This window comes from Drosophila suzukii, chromosome Y (assembly GCF_043229965.1).
Source record: "Drosophila suzukii chromosome Y, CBGP_Dsuzu_IsoJpt1.0, whole genome shotgun sequence".
NCBI classification, from domain to species: domain Eukaryota; kingdom Metazoa; phylum Arthropoda; class Insecta; order Diptera; family Drosophilidae; genus Drosophila; species Drosophila suzukii.
Window position 1 is genome coordinate 2,812,810 of NC_092085.1, and position 17,574 is coordinate 2,830,383.

General features: G+C 45.1%; 1 pseudogene; it reads right to left on the reverse strand.

The window, feature by feature from the left end:
• Window positions 1-261: 261 nt before the first annotated feature.
• On the reverse strand, window positions 262-5,208 carry LOC139353689 (ELKS/Rab6-interacting/CAST family member 1-like; annotated as a pseudogene).
• Between the last annotated feature and the right edge of the window lie 12,366 nt (window positions 5,209-17,574).

Below are 17,574 nucleotides of genomic sequence, written 5' to 3' on the forward strand. Positions count from 1 at the left end.
GTTTTCCGTTTGTTGCTGTTTTTTGAATATAAAATAAACGACGCGCCGAAAGTAATTGTTATTTGTTCCCCGTGCCCCGTGTTTTTTTTTTCGCGTCTAGTAGTCCTTGTGCCCGTCGAACGGAAGTGTCAAACTCACCAGTGCTAGTCGCCCCAGTTGTGCAGTCAGTAGGACCACAAGTTTCCACATTTCCACACACGACAGGCCTGTTTGCTGCTCTCTCTGCCCGGCAAACAAACATTTAGTGAATATTTTCTACACTTTTTGTTCGGTGGTTTTTTTTATTTTGCTAAAGTCACGTTGTGCCATCGGTATTGTTTTCGTTTCGGTTTTCGGGGAACAGTGCCGTTGTTCGTCTTGGGGGTCTAGTGACCTTGCGCGACCCGCACCATGGACCTGCGCAGCTGGCGTAAGGTCCTTATCCAGTAGGTCATCGAGTGTCGCTTCACCGAACACAACTTCATCACACTGGAGCAGTCGGACATCGATGCCTTCTTCTCGATCTACGTGCAAAAGGCCCAGGTGGCGCCGGTAGAGGAGGAGAACGCGCTGCCGGCCCAGCCTGGGGAGCACCGCCCCCCCCTGCAGAACTTCCTCCGAGATCATTATCCAGAGTTCAGTGCCCACATAGATGGCCGTGGCCAACTTGTGACCGCGGACTACGTGTATGTCTACACACTGCTCCTGCATTACTCATGCGTGAAGCAGCCCAGCGTGTTTATCCACAGCATCTGCAAGAAGCTGCCGGAGCTAGTGCAGACCTGCATCGCAAACTTCTTCGGCCAGACGTTGGAGCAACAGCTGACGCGCCAATTTCTCCGCCAGTCTATGAACAATGTGGCTGTGATTTACCGCCAGGGCGTCCAGATCAGCCCCAGTCGTCCGAGCTGCAGCACCATGAGTCCCGAACTGACCATTGACACCACACCGGACACATCCTCGTCCACATCCGCATCGCCTCAGCCGCCGAGCAGCACGCCACAGATCCGTCATCCAGCGCCTCCAAATGTCCGCCAACGAAATGCTAGCAGCGCACCCGGGAGCTGCACGGTGTTCGCGCCCAGCTGGAGGTGGTGTCCTACGAGAAGACCATGCTCGAGGAGCAGCAAACGGAGAAGGAGGACCTGATCATAGAAATGCTGGACAACACTGATGGGGCCAGACGGTCAGGCTCGATGCTGTGCTTCTCGACGAAGCAAGCCACACTCTCGCTTAGCTCCAGCAAGATAGCGTTCTGCTTCTGCAGCTCTTTCCTCAGCTCGGCGTTCTCGTGCTCCTTCTCGCGCAGCTGCTTGTCGACCACAGAGCTGTGCAGATTCTCGGGCGTGGTGTTCGGGGACAGGGAACAGTTGAGCAAATCCGAGGACGCATTTAGAACCTCACGTCGGTTGTGTAACTCCTCGCGCGCTTCCTGTAGACAACGATCCAGCTCCTGCTTGTCGCGCTTCAGGCTGGATTCCTCCAGGCGCTGTTCCAGCTATTCAAGAAGAAAAACAAAAAAAATATAAATATATATTTATGGAATTTTGGGTAGGTATTATGTAGGTACTTTGAATTTATATTTCCTAAACAGCGCCCTTTTTCGCCAATATTAATTTTAGAATTATGTACCTAGTAGCTTAACATGATTAATAACCATTAAATATGAATTCAAAAATATTAATTTAACAAATAAAATTCCCTCTCAATACCAAAAGTGTGTACAGTTCCGACCCAAAGGTGACTAGTTTTTCGCTGATATTCACACAAAATTCGCCGGATTTAGTTCTTTTGTGTAATGCCCCCATAAAATCAGAGAGGTAGCATACCTGCTCGACAAGCTCGGATTTTTCGGCGCGCAAATCCTGTAGCTTATCGTTAGTCTCGGCTATAATGGCCTCCTTTTGGCTGCTTTCCTTCATCAGGCTTCGCTTCAACTGAAATGAGGAAAGTTTTATTATTGGTTTATGGCACCAAGTACCTGTGACCATCTGGTGGTCTACTACCTACATGATCGAACTCATTTAGCACGTTGTCTGCATTCTCACCATTCTGGACGGCGTTCTTGAGCTTGGCCAGTTGACTCTTGGCCATCATGTTCTCTGTAATGGGAAAAAACGATAAAATATGTTACTATCATATTTAACTACTATCAGAGGGATGTAAGCCACAAGATCTATGAGGCATTCTTACCTTTGTTTAGCGTTTTAATCAGATCCTCGTCCGCTTGCTGCCCTTCGAGCATGGTCTTCTCGTAGGACACCACCTCCAGCTGGGCGCGAACACCGCGCAGCTCCCGGGTGCGCTGCTCCAGCAGCTCGGTTCTGGGTGTGAGCGGAGCGGACATTTAGAAGCGCTGAATTTTGTGTGAATATCAGCGAAAAACTAGTCACCTTTGGGTCGGAACTGTACACACTTTGGGTATTGAGAGGGAATTTTATTTGTTAAATTAATATTTTTGAATTCATATTTAATGGTTATTAATCATGTTAAGCTACTAGGTACATAATTCTAAAATTAATATTGGCGAAAAAGGGCGCCGTTTAGGAAATCTAAATTGAAAGTACCTACATAATACCTACCCAAAATTCCATAAATATATATTTATATTTTTTTTGTTTTTCTTCTTGAATAGCTTAAAACGTCCGGGAACATACTCGCGTGCGTGGACAGAATCCGGGAGCTGGAACAGCGCCTGGAGGAATCCAGCCTGATTGTATCTTCCAGAGAAGATACAATCAGCTCTCTGAAGCGCGACAAGCAGGAGATGGATCGTTGTCTACAGGAAGCGCGCGAGGAGTTACACAACCGACGTGAGGTTCTAAATGCGTCCTCGGATTTGCTCAACTGTTCCCTGTCCCCGAACACCACGCCCGAGAATCTGGACAGCTCTGTGGTCGACAAGCAGCTGCGCGAGAAGGAGCACGAGAACGCCGAGCTGAGGGAAGAGCTGCAGAAGCAGAATGCTATCTTGCTGGAGATAAGCGAGAGTGTGGCTTGCTTCGCACAGCATCGAGCCTCTGGCCCCATCAGTGTTGTCCAGCATTTCTATGATCAGGTCCTCCTTCTTCGTTTGCTGCTCCTCGAGCATGGTCTTCTCGTAGGACACCACCTCCAGCTGGGCGCGAACACCGTGCAGCTCCCGGGTGCGCTGCTAGCATTTCGTTGGCGGACATTTGGAGGCGCTGGCGATCGCGATGATCAGCTCGGCGGCTGAGGCGATGCGGATGTGGACGAGGATGTGCCCGGTGTGGTGTCAATGGTTAGCTCGAGACTCATGGTGCTGCAGCTCGGACGACTGGGGCTGATCTGGACGACCTGGCGGTAAACCACAGCCACATTGTTCATAGACTGGCGGAGAAATTGGCGCGTCAGCTGTTGCTCCAATGTCTGGCCGAAGAAGTTTGCGATGCAAGTCTGCACTAGCTCAGGCAGCTTCTTGCAGATGCTGTGGATGAACACGCTGGGCTGCTTCACGCACGAGTAATGCAGGAGCAGTGTTTAGACGTACACGTAGTCCGCGGTCACAAGTTGTCCACGGCCATCTATGTGGGCACTGAACTCTGGATAATGATCTGCGTTGGAATAAAAATGGGTCTCATTATTTGGCTAGTTTTAAGCAACAAGTTAGGGGAGGAAAATCATTGGAAAATCCCAAAACCTTTTCGAGGCGCCAAGGGAACTAGCTTAAAAGAGGACTTGAGAAGTGTACATACCCTTGCATGTCCTATAGTAATCTAAGGTTTCACTAAAATTGTATAAAATGGCCATTAATCCTTGAATAATCCTACTATTTCAACTAGTTTATTGACAATAAAGTGAAGTAAAGTAAAATGGAAGAAAGAAAATCCTTTGAAAATCCCAAAATAAGAAAATAACTAAATTAAAAAGGGGAATTTGATATGTACATAACTAAAAAGAATTTATATTCCCTTGTATTTATAATCACAATTCAATATTTGACTAAATAGGAATAAAATAAACATTTGCCCTTGAACAATACTTATATTTCAACTAGTTTTATTGAAATTAAAAAAAATTGCTCATATAATCAGTTCTATAAGTTAAATATCAAGTCGGTTAGGGTCTATACAAAGTCCTTCCTTTTCCCCATGAATGTTCCTATATCCAAAACATTTTTTTCTTATCTAGATATGAGGTAATACACCCAGACAGTACTGAAATAATATACAATGACCATTAGTCCTTGAATACCATTATTTCCACTTGTTCTGTTTACAACAAAGTGAAATTCTCATATAATCAGTTCTTTAACAATCGACTCTGGTAGGTGCCTATGTTTTTTCTATATGAAAGTTCCTATATCAAAGGTGTCTTGGAATGTAGACTCATGACATTTGGGCAACCATGACTTTGAAAAAAGAGTATCCCCTATAGTATAGTATAGTATTGAAAAAATAGTATAGTATAGTAGTAAAATAGATGAAGGATGACAACCCTGTTTTTCAGGAGACATGACATGCAAAATTATTTCGGGCTGGAAATGCAAAATACCCGAACTCACCTCGGAGGAAGTTCTGCAAAGGCGAGCGGTGCTCCCCGGGCTGGGTCGGCAGCGCGTTCTCCTCCTCCACCGGCGCCACCTGGGCCTTTTGCACGTAGATCGAGAAGAAGGCATCGATGTCCGACTGCTCCAGCGTGATGAAGTTGTGTTCGGTGAAGCGACACTCGATGACCTGTGTCGGGAAATCGCGTAAGTGGATGGCATCGGGAAGACCTGCGAAGATCCCAGGATCTCTACTACTTACCCACTGGATAAGGACCTTACGCCAGCTGCGCAGGTCCATGGTGCGGGTCGCGCAAGGTCACTAGACCCCCGACGAACAACGGCACTGTTCCCCGAAAACCCAACCGAAAACAATACCTATGGCACAACGTGACTTTAGCAAAATAAAAAAAACACGACCGAACAAAAAGTGTAGAAAATATTCAATAAATGTTTGTGTTTGCCGGGCAGCGAGAGCAGAAAACACGTCTGTCCTGTGTGGAAATGTGGAAGCCTGTGCTCCTACTGACTGCACAACTGGGGCGACTAGCACTGGTGAGTTTGACACTTCCGTTCGACGGGCACAAGGACTACTAGACGCGAAAAAAAAATACACGGGGCACGGGGTACAAATAACATTTACTTTCGGCGCGTCGTTTATATTATATTCAAAAGCCGACGCTAGGGATGGGAGAAATGTATCAAAATCGATACTTTTCGTATAAAAATAAATATTTATATCGTGATATTTTTCAACTGACTTATCGCTGTTATCGCTATCAGCAACGTAAGTGACGGAAACGTAAGTGCGTAAATACAAATAAATATTTATGTCCTTCAAATTAGCGTCGGCCTGTTAGCAATGTCCGTCAAATTAGCGTCGGCCTGTTAGCAACGAAAGTGGAACGGTGGAATTTGGAACATGGGGGCCCTTTTTATTTTTAAATTTTCTCGCTTTTTGGGGACCAAATCGAAAAATCTAAAATGCTAGATTGTTAAGAAAGAAAAGATCTATCGATCTAGGTAGGTTTGAGACACATCCGAGGTCTATTAATGTTTCAAAAATGCATTTGAAAAATCGTGTCCCCACAATTTTCTTAACTGCTCCCCTCACAGAGGTTGTGCCAATATGCACGATAAGCCAAGCTATTGGGGGTTAATTCAAGCTCCTTTTCTGAAAGTTTCAATAAAATCAAACCCACAGTTTTCGAGAAAATAGCCTAACAGTGACGCAACCTCGGATTTTCCCCATACAAAAAAGGGGGCAAAAATTAAATTACCTACGGCTACACTCCTAGAAGTTGTGCCAACATGCACGGTATATGGGTAGATAGGGGATAATCTAAGGAGTGTTCTGTGAAAATTTTATCAAAATCAAACCCACAGATTTTGAGACAACTGCTTTACAGTTGGGGGTGCTAAAAAGGTTAATAAAAGACCGTTTAATCCAGAAACTGAACCTTTAGATACTAAGACATGAACCACAATGTAAACAGCTTAGCCATGACAATCATTCGACGCCAACTTTCTATAACTTTATACAACTTTCACAGAGGTTGTGCCAACTTGCACGGTATCGCATTAGAAGGGGCATCATTTTAGCTAATTTCTGAATAAATTACAGGCAATTCAAATCCACAGTTTTCGAGAAATTTTCAATATTTTCAATTATGGCTTTTGCCACGCGGTCACACTGTCCAGGCCAGCGAGAAATCGTATGCACCCGTGACATCAACCATCAAAATATATATGCAAACTTTAATTAATTCATACAGCTCTCACAGAGGTTGTGCCAACTTGCACGGTATCGCATTCGAAGGGGCATCATTAAAGCTAATTTCTAAATAAATTACAGGCAATTCAAATCCACAGTTTTCGAGAAATTCAAGTATTTTCAATTATGGCTTTTGCCACGCGGTCACACTGTCCAGGCCAGCGAGAAATCGTATGCACCCGTGAAATCAACCATCAAAATATATATGCAAACTTTAATTAATTCATACAACTCTCACAGGGGTTGTGCCAACTTGCACGGTATCGCATTCGAAGGGGCATCATTTTAGCTAATTTCTGAATAAATTACAGGCAATTCAAACCCACAGTTTTCGAGAAATTCAAGTATTTTCAATTATGGCTTTTGCCACGCGGTCACTCTGTCCAGGCCAGCGAGAAATCGTATGCACCCGTGACATCAACCATCAAAATATATATGCAAATTTTAATTAATTCATACAACTCTCACAGATGTTGTGCCAACTTGCACGGTATCGCATTCGAAGGGGCATCATTATAGCTAATTTCTGAGTTAATTACAGGCAAGTCAAACCCACAGTTTTCGAGAAATTCAAGTATTTTCAATTATGGCTTTTGCCACGCGGTCACACTGTCCAGACCAGCGAGAAAGCAAATTCAGCCAAGACATTTACCACGAAAAGGTATTTATCGATATATCGCCAAGTGCCAAGCTACGACCTACAACACTTAATTGAGCCAATCGAATACTTTTGGCCGCCAAGTATTGAAAAATATATAATTGGTATTTATTTCCCTATTATTTTAATGTATAATTCATCGAAATCGAGCCAGTGGTTTGGTAAAATTTAACATTTTATTGATTTAAGAAAAATATAAAAAATAACTATTTGCTATTGTGGAGTTGCCATACTGCCGAACAGAATCCCCGTTACTTTGAATTAGAAGCTCGTGCAGAGAAGTAAAGTGAAAAGAAAATAAAAGCTGAAATTTATAATAAAACTTAAAACATAGATACATCATGTGTAATTTATTCGTATTAAAACTATTTTGCTGCTCGCTAATGCGATTAGTGTGAGTGCTGGCAGCGCGGTTGCCAAACGATTTAAAAATCGCTTAACAGACAACACATCCGCGGCCCAGCTTCATCGCGCCCAACATCCCAGCTTCCACAAAGTGCATATCGATTTCCTTCTGTGTCGACATGTTGATGTCCCAGTGCCACAGAGAGTCTGCTGCATCATTTCTAAGTCTCCTCCGGCTTTTGTTTGAGTTTCGATTCGTGACTTCTCCATCCTGGTTGAAAGTAAATCCGCTCGACACAAAAGGAGCGCGCAGAAGCACACGGAGCTTAGCTGGTACAGCAAGGAACACTCTTCAACTTCCTCCCTCCCCGGCATCGCTATCTTCGTTATCCTTATCATTATCCGGCATACGCGCGGAAACATCCTCCACCCCGAGTAAACAATGTTGGCGCCTGGAAACACTCAAGTGCAATATTTGGCAACAATAATTTAATGTCTACATAATAATGTCTACATTATAACATTTGACTTTGTGTACCGCCATGTGAGCTAATTAGTGGTCGCGACCCCCCGCATGGCGACCCCAATTAGTCGCCCCATTCTATTAAACCCGAGTGCGCTTTGGCTGCATTCCGGAATGGTGTCATACCTGCCATAAAGCATATCTGCCAGCCGTAAAAGGCGCCGTGTCAACACGACCATTGCACTTCTGCTCCGGCGGGACCAAGATGACATTGCATCACCACCATCGATTCCAGTGGGTCAACAGCCGTCCCGGTGACGGGGTTGCCATCCCCCCGACCCAGGGCTTAGTTCGGTGCGTGTGATTAAACAATTGCATGGCCGGGTGGGAAGCCCTATTTGCCTTTCGGAAAAGAAATTCCTGGAACGGCCCTTATTAAATTGCTCAACCTAAAAGTTTTGAATTTCTCACACGGACACCCTACAAAAATTTGGCTCTCAAGTGGCGGCAATGTGCCAAGTGGGGGTATTATTTCAAGTGCAGTGGCGTTCATGACTGGGACCCCGGGTGGAGCGGACGCGTCCGCAAAACATTACTCAAATCGCCCCCAATGGTGGTGTATTTATATTTCGGGGCACGGAGGCCAGCTGAATTATAGCTTCGGTGTTTTATAACATATAACCTCCTAAGCTTGGAAATAATTTTTATTTATTTATTTATATTCTGGTTTTGGGACAATTGCAAATTGCCACCAACCACTTAATTTAGCTATAGCTACTGGGCCTTAAGCTATTTACATATTTTCTGCAAAAGTTTATTTATATATAGTTATTAACAAAATTTAGATATTGTTATATAAGCGTATGGCCTTGATGAAATCATTGGCGCTGGCGCCAATTGGTGGATTTTGGGGATAGGGCATCAGGTGACTTTATGGAGAGGAGAAAGTGCCGCACGTTGTTTCGCGTACCGCAGTGCTCGCACTGGGGTGGGGGTTGTTTATTGAGAACATGCTCATGGGTGTATCTTGAGTGTCCAAAACGTAGTCTTAAGAATTTTGTGAGATCTCTGCGGTTGATGTTGTCTTCGGATGGGATGGTGTAATCTTTAATTGATCATTTCTTTTTGTTGACATATTTGTAGTGGTCAGATGCGTTTTGCCAGATCGATTCCATTTGTTTTTTGAAAGTATTTTTAATGAATAACTGTGTGTCTGTGAAGTTATAGTTGCATTCCATAACCTGTGGGCTTCTTTTGTTGTGAGCTTCTTTTGCTGCTAGGTCTGATGTGTCGTTACCTGGAATCCACAGTAATATAATCTTTGGTTGGTGGCGGTTGAGGATGTCTCGAATACGAACGGTATAGAAAGATTGGTTATTGGTGTTGGTAACTAAAGTTACAGCCCTTCAGTTAAAAAAAAAAGTTTCACTTGTGAATCACCTTGTGAATCCCGTGGGACATGTCCTCTTGCACAAGTGAAGAACAAGTGACGCTCCATATAGTAAATTGTATGTGATGTCCGCATTTTCACAAGTGAAAATTCAAATGAAAATTTTTCGAAGTCCCACGGGATTTCACTTGTTCCTTTTTTTTTCGGCCAAAGAGCTAGTGGGATGGCTCTGAGGGCGCCGAGCTGAAGGCTACCGAACGGGTCGCAGGTTGCGGATAGCGAGCGCCCTGGTTCTCCAGGGTAGCTACGAATAAGCGTGGAAGTTGGACACGGCCCGGCTACCACCAAGCCCCCAACACGAAGCGCAAATAAGTAGCCCCGGACAGTCAGCGGGTATCTGCGCCGTAGCAGTACCGACGTCGCGCTTGTGCTGCCGCCTCCGACAAATAGCTCACACACACCCCTGCCCACACGCTCTGTACCTACCTCTTCCCTACCCACACAACTCATCTCACCCCGGGCTGGACTAAGGTGTCACTCGTACCGTGCCGAGAGTCAATCTGGCTGGGAGCCCGAGTCATCAAACAACTCAGTCTCAAACGGTGAGTTCAGGCAAGTGGCGACCGCCTGTTCTAATTCAGCCTTACCCGGGTACGGCGGATCTCTGCCCGGGTGGACCTGTCCTTTCTCCGCAGCTCGTGGGAATTAACATGAAGAATTTAACAAATATAAAATTAAAAGACTGCACAAGACAAGAGCCCGACACTCTTATAAAGTCGGAAGTCGTAACCAACGACGAAAGAAAGAGCAAGATCACGGCTCTGACTACCCCAGTCCACGAGACGTCCACCCCTGCCAAGGCCAGCGAACAACGCAGCCGGCTAAGCCCAACTCGCCATAGCGACAAGCCCAAGCCTCCCACCAGCGTATGTGTGGCTAACAAGCCACTCCAACCTGAGGGTAGCGCTAAGGCCGGTCTCGTGGTGAGTACCAGGGCAAAGGAGTTTAAAAGGGTACCACCTAACCAGGCAGGACCTCTTGAAAGAAGGAAGGCTTCTAGGATCCTCAAACGGCTGGCCACCAATCCGATACGGGAGGATCAGACATCGAAATTGGATTACCTGAAAATCCAAGAGGACATAGCCTGGGCAAAGGCAATTATCCCAGACTTCGACATCGCTATGACCACCACCCACAGCAACAAGCGAGAGAGGTCGATGGAGTCAGCTCAACCAGCGAGCAAGAAGGCTAAGGTAACCAACCGCGGCACATGGTCGAGATCCTTTGCGGAAGTGGTAAAGGATCGGAAGATCATTGGTGTCATCGACCAGAGCGTTGAAGGCGGAAGGATCCCAAGAAACCAATGGGGTCTGGTTAGACGGGCCCTTGCATCAGTGGCCTTGAAAGTGCTGGACGAAAACCCAGGCCCGCCACCCGATTGCACAGATGCAGGGTGGTACCAGGGCAATGTAATGTAGAACAGTCAAAACAAAGAACAAACCCCCATTGTGGAACCCAACCCTAGCGAACCTTAAAAGAGAGTGTAGAACTTACTTCAATAAAGCTAAATACAATAATAGCGAATCCTCCTGGAATTTATATCATACAAAACTAAGCCTATACAAAAAGGAAATTAGAATATCAAAACGAAGAGCCTGGGCTAACTTCTGCAGTGGTATAGAATCTACTGCGGAGGCATCCAGACTCAGAAAAATTCTAGCTAAAGCTCCAGCGACCATTGGCTATCTTAAAACCAATGCTGACAGCTGGACGGAAAACATTCAGGAAACCCTTGAACTACTATTAGACACCCACTTCCCTAAGAACACCCATGTAGTGGAGGACCTCCACATAGAGGAGAATTTAGACGACCAGAGTATTGACAACATTTCAAACCCTGGCCGCATTCAGTGGGCTGTCAACTCTTTTAAGCCCTGCAAATCACCTGGCCCAGATGGGTTCTTCCCGGCTCAGTTACAACGGACACTAGATATGTCCCTTCCCTGGCTGACAGCCATCTTCAACGGCTGCCTTGCTCTAAACCATATTCCAACAAGGTGGCTGGACGTTAAGGTAATTTTTATACCGAAGCCGGCAAGCCCTCCCACACCAACCCAAAGGACTTCCGCCCGATCAGTCTCTCTTCCTTCTTGTTGAAGACCCTGGAAAGGCTAATCGACACCCATATCAGACTAACCATCGACCATAGCCTACTCTCTGACGCACAGCATGCGTACCGTAAGGGTAGGTCAACCGATACCGCCCTCCACTCTCTAGTGTACAGTACAGAACGAGGCTTCCGCAATAAGGAATACTCTCTTGTAGCGTTTCTAGACATAAAAGGCGCCTTTAACAACGTCACCCCAACGGCGATTACTTGTGCTCTGACTGAACTGGGCATTGAGTGGCCCATAGTGGGACTCATACACACCATGCTAACCAGCAGGGTAGTGCACTTCACTATGGGACCGGCCCACTCGACCAGGAACGTCAGTAGAGGAACCCCCCAAGGGGGCGTACTCTCACCTCTTCTATGGGTTTTAGTGGTCAACAAACTGCTTTCACTCCTAGAAGAGGCGGGCACAAAAGTGGTAGCCTACGCGGATGACGTGGTTATCCTACTGCAGGGTAAATTCCCGCAAACCCTTTGCAATCTAATGGAGACAGCCCTATCCACCCTCTCCCGGTGGACAGCTGGCTGTGGACTGTGAGTTAACCCGGAAAAAACCGAACTAGTTCTCTTTACAAGGAAGTACAAGGTACCAATTCTAGTTCCCCCAAAACTACACCAAACGCGCCTAACCTTTAGCAACCAAGCAAAGTACCTAGGTGTCATTCTTGACAAAAAGCTCCTCTGGACTGATAACATCCTAGATCGCACACGCAAAGCGGCCATAGCCCTCTTCGCTTGTAAAAAAGCCATGGGGAGGAAGTGGGGTTTCTCCCCCATGATAGTTCACTGGCTATATACTGCAATAGTCAGGCCCATTCTACTCTACGGAAACATCGTTTGGTGGCCTTCTCTAGATAAAAACTGTAACCTCCGGATCCTTCACAAGATCCAAAGAGGCGCAGAGCTCTGCATCAGTGGGGCGCTGCGCACTACCGCCACTGAGGCACTAAATACAATTCTCGATCTCCAACCCCTGGACCTACTTGCCAAAAGCTGGGCATCAGCCACAGCGCTGAGGCTCCGTGAAGCAGCGGCATGGACAACAGGCTCCACGGGTCACTCCAATATCCTATCAAAGCATTCACCCCTACCACGTTATACAGACTACGCCCCACCCATAGTCGACTTCAAAAGAAGATACAAAATTTATATACCCACCCGTTCAGACTGGGACAACCTCCCACATAAATTCGTAAACGCCGTCAACATATACACTGACGGTTCCAAGCTTAACTCCCAAACAGGTGGGGGAGTCTTTTCCCCCGAACTAGACTTAAAAGTCTCATTCCGCCTACCAGACCACTGTAGTGTTTTCCAAGCGGAAGTGATTGCAATTCAGGAAGCCACTACCACTAACTTCAGGAAATTCATTTTCTGATTTCTCTGATTTATTTTCCAATAGAAAAGTCTTTCTTTTTAAATTCAACTTTTCTAAAACTCTTTTGTAATTTAGGAAAATTCGTTTCTGCCATTTGTTTGGAGCATTTTTTTGCTTAAAATATCCACTTTTGGCAATACAAAAATTTTTACGTAAAGACGTAAGAATTATTTGGTACTCGTTTTCTGACAAACGGCCTGACGTCCCTATTAGTCCTAGCTCTAAAGCGGCTTCTATAGCCTTGGTCACGTTTACATTTTTATTTCTGAAAATAACATAAAAAAAAATATTCATGTAATTTTTTTAATTTTTAGGGGAGAGGTCGGAAAATTAGGAGGTCTGTAAGTTGGGACACTTTGAGCTTGTATGTTGAGTCGCCTTTGAAATTGGGGAAAATGTGATCGTTCAAGGATCGTGTTGTTTCTTATTATTATCTGGTCTAAGTACTTTAAAAATGGACTGGAAACAAGTTAAGTCGAACTAAACTTAATTTAACAAACATGAGTATATAGTTTATAAAAGTTTGGTGTACTTTTGGTATAAGTTTTAATTGCTTTTAAAATTCATTTCAACAAATGAGGTGTCATTCGACGCTTATTCCCAGTAAGAATAAAACTAGCTAAATAGCCGGGGGTTTTTAGCCCCACCGTATCCAGCAGCTCCAATTTTCTAAAATTTTACTTTTACACTTTCACCGCCTTTTCTCCCAAACAAATCTATATTTCGAAAGTCTTGGTATGCAATCTTTTTGGTTTTTACGATACCTTTCGATTGGTGTATCACTCGTTACGATCGTTATCAGGAGCGTTGGCCAAGGATTCGGAGGACCCGGACAAAGGTTTAAGGAAGGCGATGACCAATGTAAAAAGCAAATTAACGTAACACAAAATTAGGCTTACTAAAAATAATTGTCCTTTAACAGAAAATATTTAAAAGTATATACAAATTTATGTATTTTAAATTCTATAAGTGAAAACTCATGGAAAAAATCTGATTTTCACAAGTGATTTCACTTGGGACGTATCACTTGCCAGTGATTTCATAAGTGAAAACGCATGGAAAAAATCTCATTTTCACAAGTGATTTGACTTGGGACGTGTCACTTGCAAGTGATTTCATAAGTGAAAACTCATGGGAAAAATGTTATTTTCACAAGTGATTTCACTTGAGACGTGTCACCGGCACGTGACAGGCCATACGAAAAATGGGTATAAGGAACAAGTGAAATCCCGTGGGACTTCGAAAAATTTTCATTTGAATTTTCACTTGTGAAAATGCGGACATCCCATACAATTTTCTATATGGAGCGTCACTTGTTCTTCACTTGTGCAAGAGGACATGTCCCACGGGATTCACAAGGTGATTCACAAGTGAAACTTTTTTTTTGAACTGAAGGGCTGTAACTTTAGTTACCAACACCAATAACCAATCTTTCTATACCGTTCGTACTCGAGACATCCTCAACCGCCACCAACCAAAGATTATATTACTGTGGATTCCAGGTAACGACACATCAGATAGCCACACATACGCTGGTGGGAGGCTTGGGCTTGTCGCTATGGCGAGTTGGGCTTAGCCGGCTGCGTTGTTCGCTGGCCTTGGCAGGGGTGGACGTCACGTGGACTGGGGTAGTCAGAGCCGTGATCTTGCTCTTTCTTTCGTCGTTGGTTACGACTTCCGACTTTATAAGAGTGTCGGGCTCTTGTCTTGTGCAGTCTTTTAGTTTTATATTTGTTAAATTCTTCATGTTAATTCCCACGAGCTGCGGAGAAAGGACAGTTCCACCCGGGCAGAGATCCGCCGTACCCGGGTAAGGCTGAATTAGAACAGGCGGTCGCCACTTGCCTGAGCTCACCGTTTGAGACTGAGTTGTTTGATGACTCGGGCTTCCAGCCAGATTGACTCTCGGCACGGTACGAGTGACACCTTAGTCCAGCCCGGGGTGAGATGAGTTGTGTGGGTAGGGAAGAGGTAGGTACAGAGCGTGTGGGCAGGGGTGTGTGTGAGCTATTTGTCGGAGCCGGCAGCACAAGCGCGACGTCGGTACTGCTACGGCGCAGATACCCGCTGACTGTCCGGGGCTACTTATTTGCGCTTCGTGTTGGGGGCTTGGTGGTAGCCGGGCCGTGTCCAACTTCCACGCTTATTCGTAGCTACCCTGGAGAACCAGGGCGCTCGCTATCCGCAACCTGCGACCCGTTCGGTAGCCTTCAGCTCGGCGCCCTCAGAGCCATCCCACTAGCTCTTTGGCCGAAAAAAAAGGAACAAGTGAAATCCCGTGGGACTTCGAAAAATTTTCATTTGAATTTTCACTTGTGAAAATGCGGACATCCCATACAATTTACTATATGGAGCGTCACTTGTTCTTCACTTGTGCCAGAGGACATGTCCCACGGGATTCACAAGGTGATTCACAAGTGAAACTTTTTTTTTTAACTGAAGGGCTGTAACTTTAGTTACCAACACCAATAACCGTGTTGTACTCGAGACATCCTCAACCGCCACCAACCAAAGATTATATTACTGTGGATTCCAGGTAACGACACATCAGACCTAGCAGCAAAAGAAGCTCACAACAAAAGAAGCCCACAGGTTATGAAATGCAACTATAACTTCACAGACACACAGTTATTCATTAAAAATACTTTAAAAAAACAAATGGAATCGATCTGGCAAAACGCATCTGACCACTGCAAATATGTCAACGAAAAGAAATGATCAATTAAAGATTACACCATCCCATCCGAAGACAACATCAACCGCAGAGATCTCACAAAATTCTTAAGACTACGTTTTGGACACTCAAGATACACCCATGAGCATGTTCTCAATAAACAACCCCCACCCCAGTGCGAGCACTGCGGTACGCGAAACAACGTGCGGCACTTTTTCCTCTCCATAAAGTCACCTGATGCCCTATCCCCAAAATCCACCAATATCGCCAGCGCCAATGATTTCATCAAGGCCATACGCTTATATAACAATATCTAAATGTTGTTAATAACTATATATAAATAAACTTTTGCAGAAAATATGTAAATAGCTTAAGGCCCAGTAGCTATAGCTAAATTAAGTGGTTGGTGGCAATTTGCAATTGTCCCAAAACCAGAATATAAATAAATAAATAAAAATTATTTCCAAGCTTAGGAGGTTATATGTTATAAAACCCCGAAGCTATAATTCAGCTGGCCTCCGTGCCCCGAAATATAAATACACCACCATTAGGGGCGATTTGAGTAATGTTTTGCGGACGCGTCCGCTCCACCCGGGGTCCCAGTCATGAACGCCACTGCACTTGAAATAATATCCCCACTTGGCACATTGCCGCCACTTGAGAGCCAAATTGTTGTAGGGGTCCGTGTGAGAAATTCAAAACTTTTAGGTTGAGCAATTTAATAAGGGCCGTTCCAGGAATTTCTTTTCCGAAAGGCAAATAGGGCTTCCCACCCGGCCATGCAATTGTTTAATCACACGCACCGAGCTAAGCCCTGGGTCGGGGGGATGGCAACCCCGTCACCGGGACGGCTGTTGACCCACTGGAATCGATGGTGGTGATGCAATGTCATCTTGGTCCCGCCGGAGCAGAAGTGCAATGGTCGTGTTGACACGGCGCCTTTGACGGCTGGCAGACATGCTTTATGGCAGGTATGACACCATTCCGGAATGCAGCCGAAGCGCACTCGGGTTTAATCGAATGCGGCGACTAATTGGGGTCGCCATGCGGGGGGTCGCGACCTCTAATTAGCTCACATGGCGGTACACAAAGTCAAATGTTAATTAATTAAGAGCGGATTTGTCGCCATATCCCCGGAATGTTAGTTGGGGGAGAATGGGATTTCAGCACCTGCCCGATGTCCTCGGCTATGCATACCACTTGGGGCTCGCCTCTTCCGTCCAATAAAAAAATTTTTTCTCAAAAATATCCAAGTCTTCTCAGCAGTATCTCCTCCGGGGCTTATTGCTGTAGCTCTGCGCCTGTTATGCAGCTCTGGTTAAACATTGATAAGCCGCCACTGGAGTTGCAGTCACGATCCGAAAAAACCTTATGTAGACATTAAGTTATTGTTGCCAAATATTGCACTTGAGTGTTTCCAGGCGCCAACATTGTTTACTCGGGGTGGACGATGTTTCCGCGCGTATGCCGGATAATGATAAGGATAACGAAGATAGCGATGCCGGGGAGGGAGGAAGTTGAAGAGTGCTCCTCGCTGTACCAGCTATGCTCCGTGTGCTTCTGCGCGCTCCTTTTGTGTCGAGCGGATTTACTTTCAACCAGGATGGAGAAGTCACGAATCGAAACTCAAACAAAAGCGGGAGGAGACTTAGAAATGATGCAGCAGACTCTCTGTGGCACTGGGACATCAACATGTCGACACAGAAGGAAATCGATATGCACTTTGTGGAAGCTGGGATGTTGGGCGCGATGAAGCTGGGCCGCGGATGTGTTGTCTGTTAAGCGATTTTTAAATCGTTTGGCAACCGCGCTGCCAGCACTCACACTAATCGCATTAGCGAGCAGCAAAATAGTTTTAATACGAATAAATTACACATGATGTATCTATGTTTTAAGTTTTATTATAAATTTCAGCTTTTATTTTCTTTTCACTTTACTTCTCTGCACGAGCTTCTAATTCAAAGTAACGGGGATTCTGTTCGGCAGTATGGCAACTCCACAATAGCAAATAGGTAATTTTTATATTTTTCTTAAATCAATAAAATGTTAAATTCTACCAAACCACTGGCTCGATTTCGATGAATTATACATTAAAATAATAGGGAAATAAATACCAATTAGGGGGTGCATACATATCACAATGAAAATTTGAAACATAAAATATATATTTTTCAATACTTGGCGGCCAAAAGTATTCGATTGGCTCAATTAAGTGTTGTAGGTCGTTGCTTGG